We start from the raw sequence: 21,622 nt of genomic DNA, 5'->3' as shown, positions 1-21,622 counted from the left end.
TATTTAGGGTTTGGTACTATTTATGGTGTCAGATATCGGCTGTGGTCTTGGAATATATCCCCCAGGCATAAGGAGGACTACTGTATATTTGTTTAAATTAATGAACCAATACTGATACATTATTATCAACAAGTCATATTTTTCATATTTTCTTTTTTTTTCCTCTCTCTTTTTTTTTTTGACGGAGTCTCTGTCGCTCAGGCTGGAGTGCAGTGGCGAGATCTCGGCTCACTGCAAGCTCCGCCTCCCGGGTTCACACCATTCTCCTGCCTCAGCCTCCTGAGTAGCCGGGACTACAGGCACCTGCCACCATGCCCCCTAAATTTTTGTATTTTTAGTAGAGACGGGGTTTCACCATGTTAGCCAGGATGGTCTCGATCTCCTGACCTCATGATCTGCCGGCCTCTGCCTGCCAAAGTACTGGGATTACAAGTGTGAGACAGCACGCCTGGCCTTTGTTAGTTTTTTTTAACTTAACATCATTTTTTTCTTTCAAGATGTTATCCAGAATACTACATTATATTTAGTAGTCATATTTTCCTTAGGTTCCTGTTGGGTATGGCATTTTCTCAGACTTCTGGTTTTTGAAAACCTTGAGAATTTTGAGGAGTACTGGTCAAGTATTCGTAGAAAGACCCTCAATTAGGATTTTTCCAATGTTTTACTCATGATTAGACTGAGATTATGTGTTTTCAGAAGGAATTCCTGTGACATAAGGTGACATTTTTATCATATCATATTAAATGTATGTACAATCAACATGGCAGATCAATGTTCACATTACCTGGTCAAGCTAGTGTTCATCAGGTTTGTAGACAGTAGTTCCACTTTTTTCCCCCTTTTCAGACTGTATTCTTTGGAAGGAAGTGACTATTCAGAGCCCACACCTAAAAGTGAAGGCTTCCAGTCCAGCTCTTTGAGATCAGAGTATCCACATAAGTTATTCTGAATTCTTCTGCATGGTACATTTGTCTTTCTCAGTTATTTGTTCATTTATTAAATATTTATATCAGAGTGAAATCATGAATTTTTATTTTATGCTTTGGGTTATTATCCAGTAGTACTTTATTTATTTTGTTGCTTAAATCATTCCAGCTTTGGCCATTGAAACCACTTTCTTTTGCCTCTTAGGACTTTTTGACACGCTCTGATAATTTTGAGTGTGTGTGTATATGTGATTAACAGTTCCTTGCTTTCTGGCACAAGATTCTTCAGGCTCAGCTGTTATATTTCTGCCCCAGTTTTAAAATCAGACATTTATTTAAAGAGCTCTAGTTCCTTTTATTGGAAAATGGAATAAAAACCAAGTTCTGTGAGTTTCATGTACTCAATATCACTAAATTGCCCTTGCTTTTAGGTCTTCTCAGTTGACAGAACAGGGAAATAAATGTATGTATACTCACCCATGTATTATCTATAAATATTTCTATATGCAACACTCTGTATCTGTACTATAACAAAAGTTCATACTAACTCTAACTCCAATCCAGTACCACGTGGATCACTCTAGCCTCCTTCTCTTGCTTACCTGTATTCCCTCACTCCAACAGTGAGAAATCTGGCTTCCATCATCGGCCATCGTTTTAATTAGTTGCTCAATTTCAAGTTACACCTATACTACACTCATTTTCCATCTTACTAGGTTAGCACATTTTTTCCCAACTCACTTCAATGAGATTGTTTCATCCATTTGTAATACAGTTTGTTTGTCATCTTGTGCATTCTATTCTGGGATTTCCCCTTACCTCCTAAATGATAATTTTAAAATTTGTATACATAAATTTGAGCTGTAAAGTTCTATGGATTTTGACAAATGTAAATGTTGTGTACCCAAATTATAGTATTATACAGAATAGTTGCAAACCTCTGAAACATGTTCTGTGCCTCACACATTCAAAGCTCCACTTCCCCAGAATGCCTGGTATTTACCGATTTATTATTGTCTCTGTAAGTTTTCCTTTGCCAGAATGCTATATGATTGGAGTCGTATAATATGTATCATTTTCTGATTGGCTTCTTACACACACACACACACACACACACGATTCATCTCTGTTTTTTCGTGGCTTGATAACTAATTTCTTTTTGCTACTGAGTAATACTATATTGCATGGATGTATCACAGTTTGTTTATCCATTCTTCTATCCAAAGACATCTGATTGCTTCCAGTTTTCAATGATTATGGATTGCGTTTCTGTAAACATTGGCAGGTAGGCTTTTGTGGAGGCATAAATTTGAAATTAAGTAGGTAAATACTTAGTATATTTACTGGATTGTATGTTTAGATTTGCAAAAAACTGCCAAACTGCCTTGTGACATGTTTATGCCACTGTGCATTCCCACCAGCAATGAATGAGAGTTCCAGTTGCTCTATTGGCAAGTAGCACTTTAGTTTTGGAATTGTACCTGTTCTAATAGATGTGTAGTGTACTGGTATCTCTTGTTATTTTAATTTAAACATTTTTTCATTTACTTCTGTTCATCTGTATATCTTCTTTGATGAGGTTTCTCTGCTTAGATCTTTTGCCCATTTTTAAAATTGGGTTGTTTGTTTTCTTACTGTTAAATGTTAAGAATTCCTTGTATACTTTGAAGTCAATTGTTTAAATCACATTTATGTTTTGTAAATATTATCTCCAGTCTGTGACTTTGCTAACAGTGTCTTACTCCAGAAAGAAACTTTTAATTTTCATAAAGTCCAACTCACCAAATTTTGTTACATGTACTGACCTTTTGGTGTTGTTTCTAAAAACTCGTTAGTAAATTCAAGGACACATAGATTTTCTCCTATGTTTCCTTCTAGAAGTTATATAGTTCTGCATTATATATTTGGGCCTATAGTGGATTTGAAGTTTTTAAATGAAAGATACAAGTTTTCTGCTTTGGTTCATTTTATATATATACAGAAATCCATTTATTTCCAGAACCTGTGGTTCTACCGGCTATCATTTCTTCTATTAATTACCTTTGGTCATTTATCAAAGGTCAGTGGACTATCTGTGTGAGTCTATACACGGGCACTTTATTTTGTTGCATTGATCCATATGTCTGTTCTTTCACCGTTATCACACTGTGTTAATGACTGCAGCTTATAGTCTTCAAGTTGGATAGTGTAAGTCCTCCAACTTTGTGTTTTTACTTCAACACTGTGTTGGCTGTTCTAGGTCTTTTGCCTTTTAATATACACTTTAGAATTCATTTGTCAATAGCTAGAAACTAGCTTCTTGGATTTATAGATTGAGCTATGCACAATTTATACCATAATAATATCAAGTCTGATAATCCATGAAAACAAAATATATCTTCATTTAATTAGATCTTCTATTCTATTCGTCAAAGTTTTGTAGATTTTTGCATATAAACACCTTCTATTTCTGTTAGATTCATACCTAAGCGTTTCACCTTCTTTAGTGCCATTGTAATTTTTTTGTTATCCTTCCTATTTTCAGTCATTTTTTCCCTGGGGGACTTAAGTGGACAATCATGCTATCTATAAATAAGAAGAGCTCTATTTTTTTTGAAGTCTACGTACTTATTTTTTAGCTGAAATAAACACTTTAAATTCAAATTCTTATTTTTCATTGAATTAAAATATAGATTCTTGCTTTTGCCCAGATTTTTATTGAGATTTGTTGAGGGCAATAAAATATTCAATAATACATATAAGTAAAGCTTATACCAACATAATGGTTATAAATCCTACTTAAATTAATATTGATCTGTCTTTAACGTAAATTATCTTTAAGCAATTATTTATTAGGACTACGTCTTTAAAGTAATTTCTAATAAAAAAAGAAGTGTTCTAAAGCATCAGTGATTTTTAAATTTTGATTTAGAAAGAAAAAAATATATTTTCTGCCAGATGACTTTTTAATTATTTTTTCTTGCACTTATATTAATACATCAATTATATTGCTGATTGCTATATTTTAATACTTTTTCACAATCATATTAAGTAGAATTACATAGACTAACCCGTGAGTCACACTTGCAGTGTTTACTTTTTGTCTTATACCACTAACAATGACTGACTAAATTTTGACTGTATCTGGAGATAAAAAAAAAACCTTTCTTCTGTTTTCATAAGTATCAGCTTGCAAAGTTTTATTATTCAAGTTCTGTTCTCAAAAGCTGCTGTATGAGATGTTGCATACCTGCCAGAATTTGAAGAGACAAAAATGTAAAGGAACAATGGCAAGATCAGAGAAGCTATTCTATAAACAGGAACTTTTAAATAGCAGCCTTTCTTGAATCTTATCTTTATGCTCTATGACAATTTATAAAAGATGAAAGCTTATGAGAACTTATTTAATTTGCTTGTCCTATTCTTTGTCTAAAGAGTTCCTTGATAATTTGACACATCAGATGCAAATAAAGAGATAAAGAGATTGAAATAAGAATACAGGTGCCACACATTTTCCATTTAAGTCCAGTGTCTGCTTTGCAAAATGTGACATGCTGTATTTTTATCCAGATAGAGAATTGACATCTCTAGGAAGAAAGAAATAAAAGAATTATGTTTCTTGGATTTTTTTTTCTAGTCCCTTAATCCTGATAAGAAAAAAGAAATCATGACTATGTTATAATGTAATATATAGTATCAATAACTAAAAACCATTACACAAATATAATATAATATAAAACTGTAACTTTATTATACAGTATATTACTACAAATAGTAGTCATGATAAAATTAGGCCGGGCATGGTGGCTCACGCCTGTAATCCCAGCACTTTGGGAGGCCGAGGAGGGTGGATCACCTGAGGTCAGGAGTTCAAGACCAGCCTGATCAACATGGAGAAACCCTGTCTCTACTCAAAATACAAAATTAGCCAGGTGTGGTTGCACAAGCCTGTAATCCCAGCTACTGGGGAGGCTGAGGCAAGAGACTCACTTGAACCTGGGAGGCGGAGGTTGCGGTGAACCAAGATCATTCCATTGCACTCTGGCCTGGGCAACATGAGTAAAACTGTCTCAAAAACAAACAAAAATTAATAGTAACTATTAACTACTAATACACCGAATACAATATTTTATGAATAACTCCATTGATGCTTTGTTGCATTCTTATACTCTAAACTAAGAAAATTGAAATAAGATATGAGAAGAGCGCTTTTATTTTCAACCTAACTCTTCTAAGCTGGTATACAAGAGGGGTGCACCCATTTCCCCATAATTCTTTTGGACTCAACTTATGGTGTTGAGTTGCACCACAGATCCTACTCCTCCACACCTGGAGTTTTCATGGGAGCCTTCAATGTCAGAATTTTGCCATTACTGTGTTCACTTTTCCTGCCTAGCAGTGTTCTGGAATCCTGTATGATTCTTATTCTCTTGGAGTTTTGGGACATCAGAAATTCATGATCCTTCTTTTAAGAGCTACATGGATTTGGACTCTTATCCTCACTAGAAGAGAGGAGAGCACCCAATGGAAAGGAGGAGAGCAACCAAAGTCTAAGCTAAGAGCATAGTTTCACGTGAGTGGGTGTGGTGTGTGTGTGTGTGTATGTGTTTGGTGTGTATGGGCCCTACAATTCTAGCATTATACACTAAATAGTCATTTGTGTGTATCACAGGCAATCAAATTGTGATTCATTAGAAAAATCTTCTCTGTGAAACCTAATTTGAAATTAGCAACTGCTAGGTTATAAAAGTAATTGTTCAAATTCTTTCGTGGTGCAGGTGCTGGGGTTGGTCACTTTGAATACCCGTGGCAGTTCATTTTCTGAGAATATAGACATAATCTTTCCCTCTAGTTCAGGAATGGGGAAGAGCTTTGGCTATGTTTGACAAGTTATAAACATGCTATCATATTTCATAACACGGAAGTAATAAAGAGTTATGTAATTACATAAGTAGGATGCCAAATATTGAATTTGTGAAAATAAGACAAATACAACATGAAACATAAAATCATAAATTTGTAAACACGCAATTCACACAAAATTTTAAAATAAAATATAGAAAAATCCCTGCTCACGATACATTTTCTTACACTTTTATTTTCCTTTTTTGTAATCACTAATGGCTGAACCTTGTTCATATGCTTCTGCATCTTTTATTTACACATAACTAAAAAACTGCTATCATTTAATCTGAGAATTTTTATGTTATAATGACCTAAAACTATCCCATGAATTCTATAAACTCTTTAACACTTTCTCTCTTCCATGACTTCCTTTCTGAAAGTATGTCCTCTGGCATTCATAGTTTTTGTGGACACACCTGGTACCTGAAAAAAACAATCTGAGTGAGTTTAACTCATTAATTACTCAGAGTCCTCTCTATTCCCAATGTATTCCTTCTGTCTCCCATGCAAGACCTTACATAGCTGTACTGTTTGTCTCCTTCCTCTCAATGTCTACTCTTTTGCCTCTTCCAACATGCAATCTGTTCAACATGTTTGATATATGTCCTTGTGTGTCTATATGTGAAAATGCACGTGTTCAAGTGTTTTTTTGGATTTTATAAACTGAATCAATGTTTTCTGTCTTGTTTAATGCTGGTTTTAAAAACATATCTCTTTACAAAAAATGTTTACTACATTTATCAATGTTACTCTATTCCCTTAAAATTTATTTTTTTCTAACTGCATCACACATTTCACAGTATGCATTAACTATAATTCTTGTATATATCCTCTTAGGAAAATCTAGGCTGTAACCAGCTCCCTGTTACCCTCAATGATATCATGGTGAATATCTTAGTGCATGTTGCTTCATGGATTTATGTGAAAACTTCTCTGGGTTTACTCAGGTAGGCTAGTAAATTAGACAAAAACATACTTAATTTTTGTCAGAAATCCTAGATTGTTGTTGTTCTAAAGAGCCCCTTTTCCTATTACTATGTTCTTTTTTTAAGCAATCTTTGGAACTTTGAAAAATTGTTTTACAGCTTTTTGCATGTATGTTTCTCAAATTATGTTTATGCTTAAATATGGAAGACATTGAATAAATAGTATATAATGTGGAGAAATTAAATTTTGGAGAAAGATCACAAAAACTAGTTCAACCATTGTGGAAGTCAGTGTGGCGATTCCTCAGGGATCTAGAACTAGAAACACCATTTGACCTAGCCATCCCATTACTGGGTATATACCCAAAGGACTATAAATCATGCTGCTATAAAGACACATGCACACGTATGTTTATTGCGGCACTGTTCACAATAGCAAAGACTTGGAACCAACCCGAATGTCCAACAATGACAGACTGGATTAAGAAAATGTGGCACATATACACCATGGAATACTATGCAGCCATAAAAAATGATGAGTTCATGTCCTTTGTAGGGACATGGATGAAATTGGAAATCATCATTCTCAGTAAACTATCGCAAGGACAAAAAACCAAACACCACATGTTCTCACTCATAGGTGGGAATTGAACAATGAGAACACATGGACACAGGAAGGGGAACATCACACTCTGGGGACTGTTGTGGGGTGGGGGGAGGGGGGAGGGATAGCATTAGGAGATATACCTAATGTTAAATGATGAGTTAATGGGTGCAGCACACCAGCATGGCACATGTATATGTATGTAACTAACCTGCACATTGTGCACATGTACCCTAAAACTTAAAGTATAATAATAATAAAATAAAATAAAACAGGTCTATGTTTTACAGAAGTGCAATTGCAGCTTGGAGTGAGTATTACCAGCTCCCCTGAGCATGCATAAGCCATGGGCATGTATAAGCCACCTTTCCAAGAGGTTGCAAGTGCAGAAGATTCCATTGAAGTCTGGATGTTTCATAATACACAAATAACTATTTTATCCAAACTTTTTCATGTGCTAGTCTTATATTAACTCCTACCCTAGATGTGGCATTTTTTATTTCTCAGCTTGGTAATTCTCTTTTTTATTATTTAAGACATAGCATTTTATACTTTTAAAGATGAGAAGGCATCTAGCTCTAAGTGCAACACTTATTTACAATTGGAATACACACCATGAATCATTTATGCATTTTCTTACTGCTGTACCTCTTCCTATTCTAAAACTGCTTTGACAAAACTATGAGGTGTGTTAGATGGCTTCAGTCATCTTTAATTCTACTATTCTGACTACTTCTCTATTACTCTTGTTATCACTTTTACTTCCTGTCTTTATCCCTAAGAGTGGCTGCTTCCTGATAACTTGTTGCCCATGCTGAGAATCTCCAGTGCTGAACACCAGTTTCAGGGGCCTATGGCCCCTGCCAGCAACCTCGTATCTCCTGAAGGGTCTCTCTCAGAGACTATGTCCTTGACTACAAAATCGCTTTCTCTTCAATACTGTCTTTATTCCTCCCACTAAGAAAATAAGATACAGATAGCAACATATTTGGGGTTCAACTGGTGACTGAGCCAAACTTATACATTTTGAAATTGGTAAAAAAAAAAAAAAAAAGTTCAGAAAGTAAATATGTTTCATGTGATAAGAAATAACTGCCATAAAATATTTCAAATAAAATGATATGTAAATGGGATCAACTGCAGTTTTCGTCACAATGTCAGAATAGTAAGACACTTTTTGTATATATTAATTTTTGAGTGTCTAATGTGAGTGGGGTTGAGAATTGTGACAAAGATTTTGCAGTCTTGGTGAGGTCCCAAAGGCAGCAAAGTATAGAGTCATATGTTATGTTTGAAATAGAATTCTTGCAGTGGGAGCCTGATCTCGTGTAGAATGGTCCCCCATTGAGCTGCAGGTGGGCCACCATCACTGCAGTTGGCCAAAGGATGACAAGCAGAGCTGCAAGATTATCTGCTTCAAGTTCTTCATACACATACTCATGTTAAAACTCACTTACATGTCTTTTCTACAATGACTTGGAAAGCAAAATATATGTTCTGTCTTACCTTGAATTGATCTGTATATTGTACATTGATTACATAAGAGCAGCAACCATTCTTTGATTGTCCAAATTATTCAATTTGAGGTGATTGGTAGGTAGTCAGTGAGTGTTGACATATAGCGATTAGATATATAGATTAATTACATCAGATCCATTTGCATAGTCAGAGGGGTGATGTGTTTTTATTTTTAGTAACAGATGCTTTTGAGCAAAAAAACGAACAGTGTATTAAGTAGAAGAATGATCAAATAGAAAAAATGCACTGTTTAAGTGAGACACAATACAATACTTACTCTTTATATATTGTCGGTCTAGGCTTCTCCCCAGTAGGAATAGTGGGCATCTGAAAATAGGGCAAAGGAAAAAGACCAACTGGTATAAATAACAGAGCAGGTGCATATCTGGACTAAATATTTAGACATCTGGGAAATTATATATGGAGACACCATTGCAGAGGGTGGTGGTTAGCTTATTCAAGGCCAAAGTTAAATATCTGTCTCCACAACTAAACTCACTTTAGTTACCATTCTTGCAGTGTGCTCAACTCATTCTATTTTATCCAATTTCTACCCACTGTTAGGAAAATTTTTGAAAATACTGACCCAAAGTGATTTCTACTTCCTCCCAATTCTTGGAGGACTTACTATAGGTGCTTCTTTCCTTTCCTTTCCTTTCTTTTCTTTTCTTTTCTTTTCTTTTCTTTTTGAGATGAAGTCTCACCCTGCTGGAGTGCAATCATGCGATCTCAGCTCACTGCAACCTCTGCCTCCCAGGAGGTTGTTCAAGCGATTCTCCGGCCTCAGCCTCCTGAGTAGCTAGGACTAAAGGTGCCGGCCACCATGCCCAGCTAATTTTTGTATTTTTAGTAGAGATGGAGTTCTCCAAGTTGCCCAGGCTGGTCTAAAACTCCTGACCTCAGGTGATCCACCCGCCTCATCCTCCCAAATTGCTGAGATTACAGGCGTGAGCCACTGCACCCGACCTATATATGTTTTTTGAAAATGTTATGCTTAGTCCATGCTGGCTTATTATTTATATTTTCATGAATTTATGTTAGACTTCCAAATAACTAATTTCTTGAAGAGTTCTTTTTGCCACTTTGTATACCTAGAGCTTATCCAGGGACTGGTTGATAATAGGAACCACAACAAAATATTAGACCCAGAAATTATTTGGTGGGGGGGGAGGGAGGACAAATCTTCTATTTTAAAAATTATAAAACTATAACCCTGGTAGGTAAAATGAGTTGCCTAAAGTCAGATATAATAAGTAAATTTTTATGGCATAGTTTAGAAAACACAGTGTTCCCCAGAAGGTGATTTAAAATAACTTGTGTAGTCTTAGGTATGAAATGGGATGAAATGTAGTTCAATAAATCCATCCATAGAATGAACAGGAGATATCAGGATTTATTGTCAGCAAGACATTTGGAGTTAGCCATACTTATTTTTTCAACAGTCCATCTCTTCTATCTATTATATTTTATTTTGGAAGCTGCTCATTAAGACAGTTTAGCCGTCCATGGTGGCAAACATTGCTGAACTGAGCAACGCCCTTTCTGCAATACCTCAACACAATACCGTTGTTTTTACGTGTCTGTGGACAATATTTTAAGAACCTGTCACTGGAGTTTATCTTTTCCCTTTACAGCTTATACCAGCTGCTGACCTCGGTTTGATTAGTTGTGCTAAATGTGCTGGATCCCACAGCTGCTCCCTTACTCTTTGATTTCATGGTTATTTCACTGACTTGAAATCATGTTGCCATGGGTACTCATCCAGTCTCTTGGCCTCTAGAGAGACCAGTTCAGCCCTCTCCAATCTGACCGTGCATTAAAGTTTCTGTCAATGTAAGTTTATTATTTAAAAACTGCTCTGTTATTGGGGACGACTCTATCATTAAGGCTGTTTGTGAAGACAGCAAAAATGACAACAAAATCTAGAATTTCAAATATTTCTCCAGTGTAGTTACATCAAGAAAAATCATCATACTGCTAAAGGTAGTTCTATTTGGTGGATAATATAAGATATATTTTAAATTTGGACCATGACTAAGATAGGAAATATGTAACTTTCTGGATCATCGTTCCTGCATTCATTCTTTCCCCCAACTATTGAGTGAGATTATTTCTAAATTTGTCTCTGATGATCCACAGGGAATATCTGGAAGACTTTAAGAAGATCTGGCTCAGTAATCTAAGAGTATAAATCAAGTTTTCAGTTTTGCTAGTATTGCTCAGATTTTATGTTCCTTCTCTCAGATTTTTTTTCCTCTCAATCTAAGACTAAATAAAGTGTCTCATTTCTTAGCATCCATTCTAGGTAGTAGAAACCTTATATCTAATTCTAACTTGACATTTTGGCAGCTATCCAGATGAATATTTCTGTGATACTGCACATACAGCTTTTTAGATCACTGTGCTAGACTATGACTTTGGTGGTCCCCAGTGAATCACATCTCCCAATATACATGTCCCTGGGTTGTGCCCTCCCACATTGACTCTAGGCTTGACCAATAAGACATTTGCAAGCATGATGCAAACAACACTTGATAAATGCTTACACATTGAATATTTTTGCTTTGGAATTCTCCTTTTTGGAAGCTCACTGCCATGTTTTGAAGAAGCCAAGCTAGCCCCTTTGAGTCCCAGAACCCTGTCAAGAAGACCATTTGAATCATATATAGTTAGGAATAAATATATGTATCATAAAAATATAAAGACAAACATGATGATTATCAAAAATATATAGTAATGGTTAAATTTTGTGATTTTGTAGTATGTGAGGAGAGTTATCAGGTGGTCAAAAGGAGATGTCGATCATATTAGTAACATTATTTATTAAACTGCCTGTCTTTGAATTATTATCATCCTTTGAAATATACATCTATTTTCTTAATCCAGTCTATCATTGTTGGACATTTGGGTTGGTTCCAAGTCTTTGCTATTGTGAATAGTGCCGCAATAAACATACGTGTGCATGTGTCTTTATAGCAGCATGATTTATAGTCCTTTGGGTATATACCCAGTAATGGGATGGCTAGGTCAAATGGTATTTCTAGTTCTAGATCCCTGAGGAATCGCCACACTGTCTTCCACAATGGTTGAACTAGTTTACAGTCCCACCAACAGTGTAAAAGTGTTCCTATTTCTCCACATCCTCTCCAGCACCTGTTGTTTCCTGACTTTTTAATGATTGCCATTCTAACTGGTGTGAGATGGTATCTCATTGTGGTTTTGATTTGCATTTCTCTGATGGCCAGTGATGATGAGCATTTTTTCATGTGTCTTTTGGCTGCATAAATGTCTTCTTTTGAGAAGTGTCTGTTGATATCCTTCGCCCACTTTTTGATGGGGTTTTTTTTTTTTTCTTGTAAATTTGTTTGAGTTCATTGTAGATTCTGGATATTAGCCCTTTGTCAGATGAGTAGGTTGCGAAAATTTTCTCCCATTTTGTAGGTTGTCTGTTCACTCTGATGGTAGTTTCTTTTGCTGTGCAGAAGCTCTTTAGTTTAATGAGATCCCGTTTGTCAATTTTGGCTTTTGTTGCCATTGCTTTTGGTGTTTTAGACATGAAGTCCTTGCCCATGCCTATGTCCTGAATGGTAACTTAAGAAAATGTGGCATATATACACCATGGAATACTATGCAGCTATAAAAAATGGTGAGTTCATGTCCTTTGTAGGGACATGGATGAAATTGGAAATCATCATTCTCAGTAAACTATCGCAAGGACAAAAAACCAAACACTGCATGTTCTCACTCATAGATGGGAATTGAACAATGAGAACACATGGACACAGGAAGGGGAACATCACACTCTGGGGACTGTTGTGGGGTGGGGGGACGGGGGAGGGATAGCATTAGGAGATATACCTAATGCTAAATGACGAGTTAAGGGGTGCAGCACACCAGCATGGCACATGTATACATATGTAATTAACCTGCACATTGTGCACATGTACCCTAAAACTTAAAGTATAATAATAATAATAATAAATAAAAAATAAAAGAAATATACATCTATTTATCACATGGATTTTTGCTTGCATGCTACATTTCACAAGAAAAAATATATTCAAAGACCTACTGTCACATACTAACATAGTAAATTAGTGTTAGAAACAGACCTAATACAGGCATACCTCAGAGATATTGTGGGTTCTGTTCCAGACCACTGTAATAAAGTGAATATTGCAATAAAGTTGCAAATTTATTGTAAAGTGAATGTTGCAATAATTATTGAAAAAATAATATTGCAATAAAATAAACTTGTATATGCACTGGGTTTATATAACCCTATACATATAAAAGTTATGATTACACTCCACTGTGGTTATTAAGTGTGCAATGGCATTATGTCTCAAAAACAATGTACATACCTTAATTTAAAACGTTTTATTGATTCAAAATGCTAATGATCATGTGAACCTTCAGTGAGTCATGATTTTTTTGCTGATAGAGTCTTGCCTTAATGTTGGTGGCTGCTTACTGATTAGGTGGTGGAGGCTGAAGGTTAGGGTAGCTGTGGCAATTTATTAAAATAAGACAGCAATAAGATTTGCTGCATTGATTGACTTTTCTTTTTATGAAATATTTCTCTATAGCATGCAGCGTTGTTTGATGACATTTTACCCACAGTAGAACTTCTTTCAAAATTGGAGTCAGTTCTCTCAAACTCTGCCACTGCTTTATCAACTAAGCTTGTGTAATGTTCTAAATTCTTTGTTATAATTTCAATAATGTTCCTGGCATCTTTACCCAGAGTAGATTTCATCTCAGTGAAGCACTTTATTTGCTCATACGTAAGAAGAAACTCCTCATCATGAGACTGGAACAATTCAAGTCTACCTTCAGGCTCCACTTCTAATTCTAATTATCTTGCAATTTCCATCATATCTGTAGATACTTCCTCCATGAAAGTCTTAAAGCCCTTAATTTCACCTATGAGTGTTGGAATCAACTTCTTCCAGACTCTTGCTAATGGGGCTATTTTGACCTGCTTCCATAAATCACAAATATTCTTTTTTTTTTTTTTTTTTTTTTTTTTTTTGAGAAGGAGTCTCAATCTGTCGCCAAGGCTGGAGTGCAGTGGCACTCCTGCAACCTCTTTGGCTCACTGCAACCTCCTTCTCCCCGGTTCAAGCGATTCTCCTGCCTCAGCCTCCTGAGTAGCTGGGACTACAGGCCCGTGCCACCACACCCGGCTAATTTTGTATTTTTAGTAGAGATGGGGTTTCACCGTGTTGGCCAGGCTGGTCTTGAACTCCTAACTTCAGGTGATCCGCCCACCTCGGCCTCCCAAAGTGCTGGGATTACAGGCGTGAGCCACCGCACCTGGCTGCAAATGTTCTTAATGTCATCTAGGATGGTGAATACTTTACAGAAAGTTTGCAATTTATTTGTTTATATCTGCCAAAGGAATGGGTAGTTATACCCTCAAGAAATGATAGTCATAGCCATAAGAAATGTATTTTTTACATGATAAGACTTGAAAGTCACAATTACTTCTTGCTCATGGGCTACAGAATTGAGGTTGTGTTAGTAGGCATAAAAACATCATGAAATCCTTGTATCTCTTCATCAGAGCTGTTGTGTGTTCAGATGTCTTGTCAGTGAGCAGTAATATTTTGAAAGGAATATTTTTTTCTAAGCAGTAGGTATCAGTAGTAGGCTTAAAATATTCAGTTAACCGTGCTGTAACCAGATGTGCTGTCATTTAGGCTTTGCTGATTCATTTATAGAACACAGGTAGGATGGATTAGCATCATTCTTAAGGGCCCTAGGATTTTTAGAATGGTAAATGCGCATTGGTTTCAACTTAAAGTCACTTGCTAAAATAGCTCCTAACAAGATTTAGCCTATCCTTTGAGGCTTTGGCGCCAGGGATGACTTATCTCTTAGCTATGACCATCCCAAGTGGCATCTTCTTTCATTGTAAAGCTTTCATTCACATTGAAAATCTGTTGTTTAGCCACCTTTGTCAGTTGTCTTAGCTGGATCTTCTGGACAACATGCTGCAGCTTCTATATCACCATTTGCTACTTCACCTTACACTTTTATTTTATGGAGCTGACTTCTTTTCTTAACCTCACAATCCAACCTCTGCTACCTTCAAACTTTTCTGCTGCTGCTTCATCACCTCTATCAGTCTTCACAGAATTGAAGAGAATGAGGGCCTTACTCTGGATTAGGCTTTGTTTTAAGGGAATGCTGTGGCTAGTTTCATCTTTAATCATGACCACTAACCTTCTCCGTAACAGAAATAAAACTGTTTCATTTTCTTATCATTCATGTATTCATTGGAGTAGCAGTTTTAAGTTTCTTCAAGAATGTTTTCTATGCATTCACAACTTGGATTTTGGTGGAAGAAGCCTAGCTTCCAGCCTGTCTCTCCTTGGGGGTGTGCCTTTTCCACTAAGCTTAACCATTTCTAGCTTTAGATTTAAAGTGAGAGTCTTGTGAGTCTTTCTGTCACTTGAACACTTAGGGGCCGTGGTAGAGTTATTAACTGGCCTGATTTTAATATTATTATATTTTAGAAAATACGGGGCCCCAAGGAGAGGGAGAGAGATAGAAGAATGCAACAGTTACTGATTCAGTTCACTATCTTATATGAGTGCAGTTTGTGGCCCATGTAATTATAATGGTTTTGTGGCCTAGAACAGTTATAATAGTGATGACAAAGCTCACCGATCACAGATTAGTGTGACAAGTAATGAAAAAGTTTGAAATATTGCAATAATGTGACTCAGGGACTCAAAACGAGCACATACTATTGGAAAAATGATGCTGATAGACTTGCTGTTCACAGTGTTGCCATAAACCTTCAATTTTAGAAAGTGCATTATTTGTAACACAATAAAGCAAATGACAATAAAATGAGGTATGCTTTTATAACTGAATTTTGCTTAAGCTTATTGCAGCTTCCCTAGATTTTTTTCCCCAAACATAATCTCTCTTTTTTCTCAAGTAATGATGAAGGTTTTATTCTTGTTATTACTTATATAATATTGTATAAATTTGTATAGATTGATTAGATAAATTGCTCAAGGTGAAAAGTTATTAATGAAGGAGATGGGACCAAATCCTGATATTTTTATAGAAGTCAGAAATGTTCTTTCATGATACCAGCTTTATCCCTACATTTTTCTGACCCTGACGTTTCTAATACTTTCAGTAGGTCATCGTTCTGATTGTAAGACATATAATTCTAATTTTTTATTAAACATTACAAGTGTGGTAACATATTTTGATGATAACAAAATTAAGTGTAAACCCAATAAGACATATTGCATTTCTCTTAGTCATCACTAAGGAACTCTCAATTTGTTTGATCCTTTACTAGAAGGACTTTTTAACGTGGAGTGTGTTTTCAAAGATGGATGAACTTTTACCGTTTCATCAGTGAGTAGAAGTTGTGTATCTCATTTACTGAAGAAAGATGCCTTTAAAAACATTTTGTTGTCTCCAACAAAGACTTATTAATCGAATAATGCTCTTAACCTTACTGCTTTCTAAGAGCTTTAGAAACATTTTGAAACTACAAAGTGCATTTACTAATATTAAAACCTTGGAATGTCTTGAGCTGCAGCCTATTTGTGGAAAATATGGCTTCTCACTCTTCAGTCACTTCATTCAATTTTCTACTCATATTTTTTTTCCTGAATCAGACCAACTCTGTGGCATGTAAAGGAGTGTAGTGATTATGTGAGTTATTGTAGATACTGTTGACATTTTGTCTATTTTGCTGCCTGGAGTTGGCTAATGCCAGCAACAGATCATGCATTCTTGATTAAAAAATGGTGGAAAAATGCATTAACACCAAGAATGGTATTGTTGCTGTCACTGATGAATCATAGCACTTCAGTTCAAAATGTTAAGGTTATTTTTTCCCTGGGTTTTATTTTCTAAATGAATTTTTATAGCCATCTGTGTTGTTTCTAACAGAATGAGAAAAAGTGCATTTCCCTTAATTTATTTTGTCTTTTCCTTTTCTTCACCCACATTCTTCTTAAGTATCACTTTCTATAATTATGTATTTTCACAGTACTCCAAAAATCATTCACACCCTTCTTTCCTGAAAGTCTGTGGTCTGTGGCACCACTCAAATTTGCTTTGATCCCATCCAAACTTATGTTTCCTTGGAATATGTTTTGATAGTAAAGATAAAAGGAAAGGGTAAAACTGAAAAGCATTTTAGGGGAAAATTATTTTGGATACGTTGATGAAGGATTTTAGAAAATGAAAATAAGAGGGAATTGAAGGTGATTTCACAGTGCAACCTGTATGATGGACTAGTAGAGATGCCAGTTATAATCCCTGGAAAATTGAAATGAGATTAATCTGTAGATGTAAGACAACACTTTAATTTCAAAGTAGACTAAATTTAAGAATTTGTTGGATTATATATGTGAGATTTCTAATGACAAAGATTGGCAAGAATGAAAAATAATAATTTCAGATGCAGCTTGTGGATATAAAAGCAGGTATATAGTAAAAATAGCATTATTGTTTATATCATTAAATAAATCATTTTGGAGTAATCAATATCCAGCCTGGAATAAATTAGTATTAATATTAAACTTTTGAGAAAATATAATCTATTTAAAGTAACCTGTGCAATGTTAAACAAAAATATAAAATATATGATATATAATTAAATATACATATGTGTGTGTATGTGTGTGTGTTTGTATACATACTTTACTGGACATTTATAGACTTCATAGACATTACTGGACATTTATGTTACAATACTAAATAGCTTTTCTGATATATACCATTGGGGGACATCTTCTTATTCTGTGTAAAAACTTGTCTTTTGGGAAATTGATCTATCATCTGTTCACTTTGGTTTATAATCTTCTTCTATCATGAAAATGAACTGTAAGACATTGATCACCATCAGTTTTTATTATCTATTAAGATAGGTTAGGTCAATATGAATTGATTGATGGAAAATTAAAATAATTAATGGCTACTAGGCTTAATACCTGGGTGGTGAAATAATCTATACAACAAAATCTCATGACACAAATTTACCTACATAACAAACCTGCACTTGTAGCCCTGAACTTAAAGTTAAAAAAAAAAAAAAACAGTAATCTGTCTCTACTTTGAGATAAATGAAAGCACCTTTGTTTGCTGCTGCATATGCTGTATAATGTTTTCTCTGTGTATTTCTAAAAATGTGTATGTAAACTGTAGTATATATTTCCATTATAAAAAGAAAAATACTAGTTATTATATAAAATAATTTATATGGTAATTACAGTGAAAACTGTACAATTTTTTTAATGACTATAATGATCTCATCTATCAACTCTATACATGTCTGTAATTTTTACCTAAATCATCAAACTACCTGTTTCAGTGCTATGCCTGAAGAGTATACCTTTTAATTCCATTGCAAAAGTAATAATGAGTGGAAAGAGCTGTGACTGAAGAGAAAGAAATATTTATTTACCCTCTGATTTGAAATAAAGTATTAGAATTTGGTTACTGGCACTTAAAAATTAGGTTATTGTTATTTAAATGTAATTAATTGCCATCCTCTTGATACAAGTGTTATCAGAGCTATCTGGAATCTGTCTGCAATTACTGAGAATTTAAGATTCATGAGGCAGAAGAATTTGGAAACATAGTATGTAGGTAATAATTTTTTAAAAGTTAAAGAAAAACAACTTTTCTTCAATGATTACAACATTTATTTTTTTCTACTGAAAGGCTTAGGGAAGAAATCAGGATTTTACATTTATTCTTCCCTCTTGCTCCCAGATATCAAATGACAGGTTGATAGAATAAATTAATAAATAAAGAAGAGTGTTTCTCTTCTTCACTTATAGTATATAAGTGAATTTAGATGATTCTAGGAAATATTTTAAAATACAGCCTTATGATAATTGATAACTAGAGCTGTGCAGTCTCTAATGAATTCTGTCTGTTTGCTCTTTTTTTCACTAAGCAGTGAGGACTGACAAGCTGCCGGTTCTGGCTCAATGCTTTTTGTCAGTTTGTTCTCTTTGGAGATAAATTATTAAAGGATGTAATGAACAACACAAAGTTAGCACTTTCAGAAAAAGAGGGCATTTCTCCATTTTAAAATGTTTCATAAGATAGAAGATGACAAGACCACATTTAGTTTGGACATGATGATTCCCATCTTATCACATTTGAAATGATGACATATCACAAACTCTACAACACAAATATTAGGAATTTCTGATTTCTTTAGATGAGATCAGAAGTATTATTTATTGAGTGTGTTTTTATTCCTCTCCAAACCCAAAAATAATTGCTATGTGCTAACTGGTACATAGTAATAGTGACTTATTGAATTGTTTCAGTCAACCTGATTAAAATCTTCTTATAAATCTTCAATAATCTGATATTAGTAGAAGCAAACATTTTATGCCTAAATCAATACAATTTAGCGAATAAATATTGGCACACTTGGACATTTGGTATAATTTTTAAAGATGGTTTGTAGTTTTAATTAATTTTGACTGGCTTCTGAGCCAAAATGGGTACTCTTTGAACTTGTTAGCACTCTCACAATACTTAAAACTAACAATGATATCAAACAACAGCACATGTTATGACTTTTTCCAGTAGCAAAATTCAAAGATTTTCTATACGCTAATAAGGACTTCATATCTAATAAAGTCACCTGCTTAAGTAATTTTACTTAATTTTCTTTGAGAGCGAGTATACCCTCTTATTCTATAATTGCATGGAGGAATTAAAGTAGAAATGCTGAAAAGGGAAGTAACCCACAATCAAATAGCTAAGTTCCACATATGGTGCAAATGGCTTCCCTCAAGTTATTTCCAGCGTAGGAGGATATTATACTAGCAGAGGCTGTAGAGTTGAAAAGGAGGCAAAAATGTATTAATACACAAAAGAGAGCTGGGTCAATTGCCAGTGCTAAAAAGATAAGAAACAGGAATCAAAATCAAACTTAGAATGTGCATTTGAGAACAGGTATGATAACAAGAACAACAGGTGGGGTTTAAGCTGGCAGCAGTTAGTGGCAGTCCACAGAGCTGATGCTGATTTGCTAAGGCTTCCTCTCCTGCATGGGTCTTATTGTGGGGATGCACCAGCTTAGTGTAACTTCTCAGGATGGGAGACGCATATCCAGAGTTAAGTTTGCTTATGTTGAGTGTTGGAAACAATATTAGCTTTTCAGTGTGCTTAACAGATTCACCTTATTTCAAAACCAGGGGTGGAACTTGTCACAGTGAATGAATTGTCTTAAAGTAATGCGTCTCTTTTTACCTTGCCTGAGGTTCTGAACTGTTGTGCGTACAATGAGCCCATTTTAGGGACATTTTTTGAGACCACCTGACCTTTCAGTTGGTATGCTCTGACATATAAACAAACAGAAGAAACCTTCAAATCAATAAAATAATAGTTCACAATAGTGTTTTAATTGAATACGGATACATTACAAAGATAATTTAAAATTTTAAATCATGTATAATTTCTTTTTTTAAATAATGAAATAAATGAAAAGTTAAAAAAGGAAAGTTTGGGGAGAAACACTTCATGCCAGAAGTATCTGACGACTCAATCCCCAGTTTTCATCTTGTTCCCAATTGTTTTCATCTTGTTCCAATTGTTTTCATCTCAACAGTAAACATAGTTTTCATCTTGTTCCCAGTTGTTTTCATATCAACAGTAAACGTCCTCTTCTGTATTAAATATTACTTTTGCTCTGCTTGACCGGTAGACTATGCTCATTTAGGTGAAATCCTTCTATAAAAAAATCGCTATAGTAAGGTGGAAACTCATTTTTTACATAGGAAACTATATTAGGTTATTCTTCAAACACCCACGTTTGATGTGCCATTTGAGCTGTTAGATAATTACCACTTCAGTCAGTATCAGCTCCTACCTCTTGAGGGACACAACTGCCCTTCTGTAGGTCCTTCCCATGTCGTACTAGTTAATCTGACAACGGGCTTTATTGAAATCTCTACTCAATTTGTCATGTTCTCCTTCTATTGCTCTGACAATGGATGGCTACCTAATATCTTGTCTGTGTCTTCCTAGCCTCTTGTCCACATGGAGGCTGGATTTAGCTCTTGATCAATTGAGGGAGGTCTATGCTAATGTATTCATACCTTCCCAAGTGCATGTTCCCAGGCTTTTAAAATAATTCCCAATAGGAAATTGTATTTTGCCAAAATTCTGCCCATTGATTATCTGGACCTCAATATTACACACTTTCCTCCAGCACGGCAACAATTTTGAGCTCATTATGTTCTGCAGCATGCCTTGTGTGTCATGATTAAATATATTAAATATAACAGTTGACAAATATTTCAATAGAATGAGGATCATTTTATCATAATGCAGAATATCACCAAATGTGACCTAAATTAAATTATTTCACCGCCCTTATTCCTTTACTGAAAGACATAGATGCTACTAATTTTATGTTAACCACAGAAATAAAAAAAAAAAGTCTTGAAAAAAATGACACAGAGAAGAATAAATAATATTGGGGTTAAAATAATGTTTTATAAAAAGATAATTTAGTCAGCACAGAGAAATATATGCACAACAATTAAGCTGATAATATTCTGCTATCATTCCTGGCAAATAATTATAAATAAAGTGAATCCACAAAAATGTTGAATAAAAACTAATGATTGACTCTGGTCAAAGCAGCAGCATATAAATATTTGGAAGAAAATGTGAAAGTATTTCCCTTGCACTAGTTTCATAAGGTTGCAAAAAATGATTGTTGGTACTTTATAATCATGTGTCAG

Source organism: Pongo pygmaeus, chromosome 4 (genome assembly GCF_028885625.2).
Source record: "Pongo pygmaeus isolate AG05252 chromosome 4, NHGRI_mPonPyg2-v2.0_pri, whole genome shotgun sequence".
NCBI classification, from domain to species: domain Eukaryota; kingdom Metazoa; phylum Chordata; class Mammalia; order Primates; family Hominidae; genus Pongo; species Pongo pygmaeus.
The sequence above is the reverse complement of the archived record's forward strand: the minus strand, read 5'-3'. Positions refer to the sequence as shown.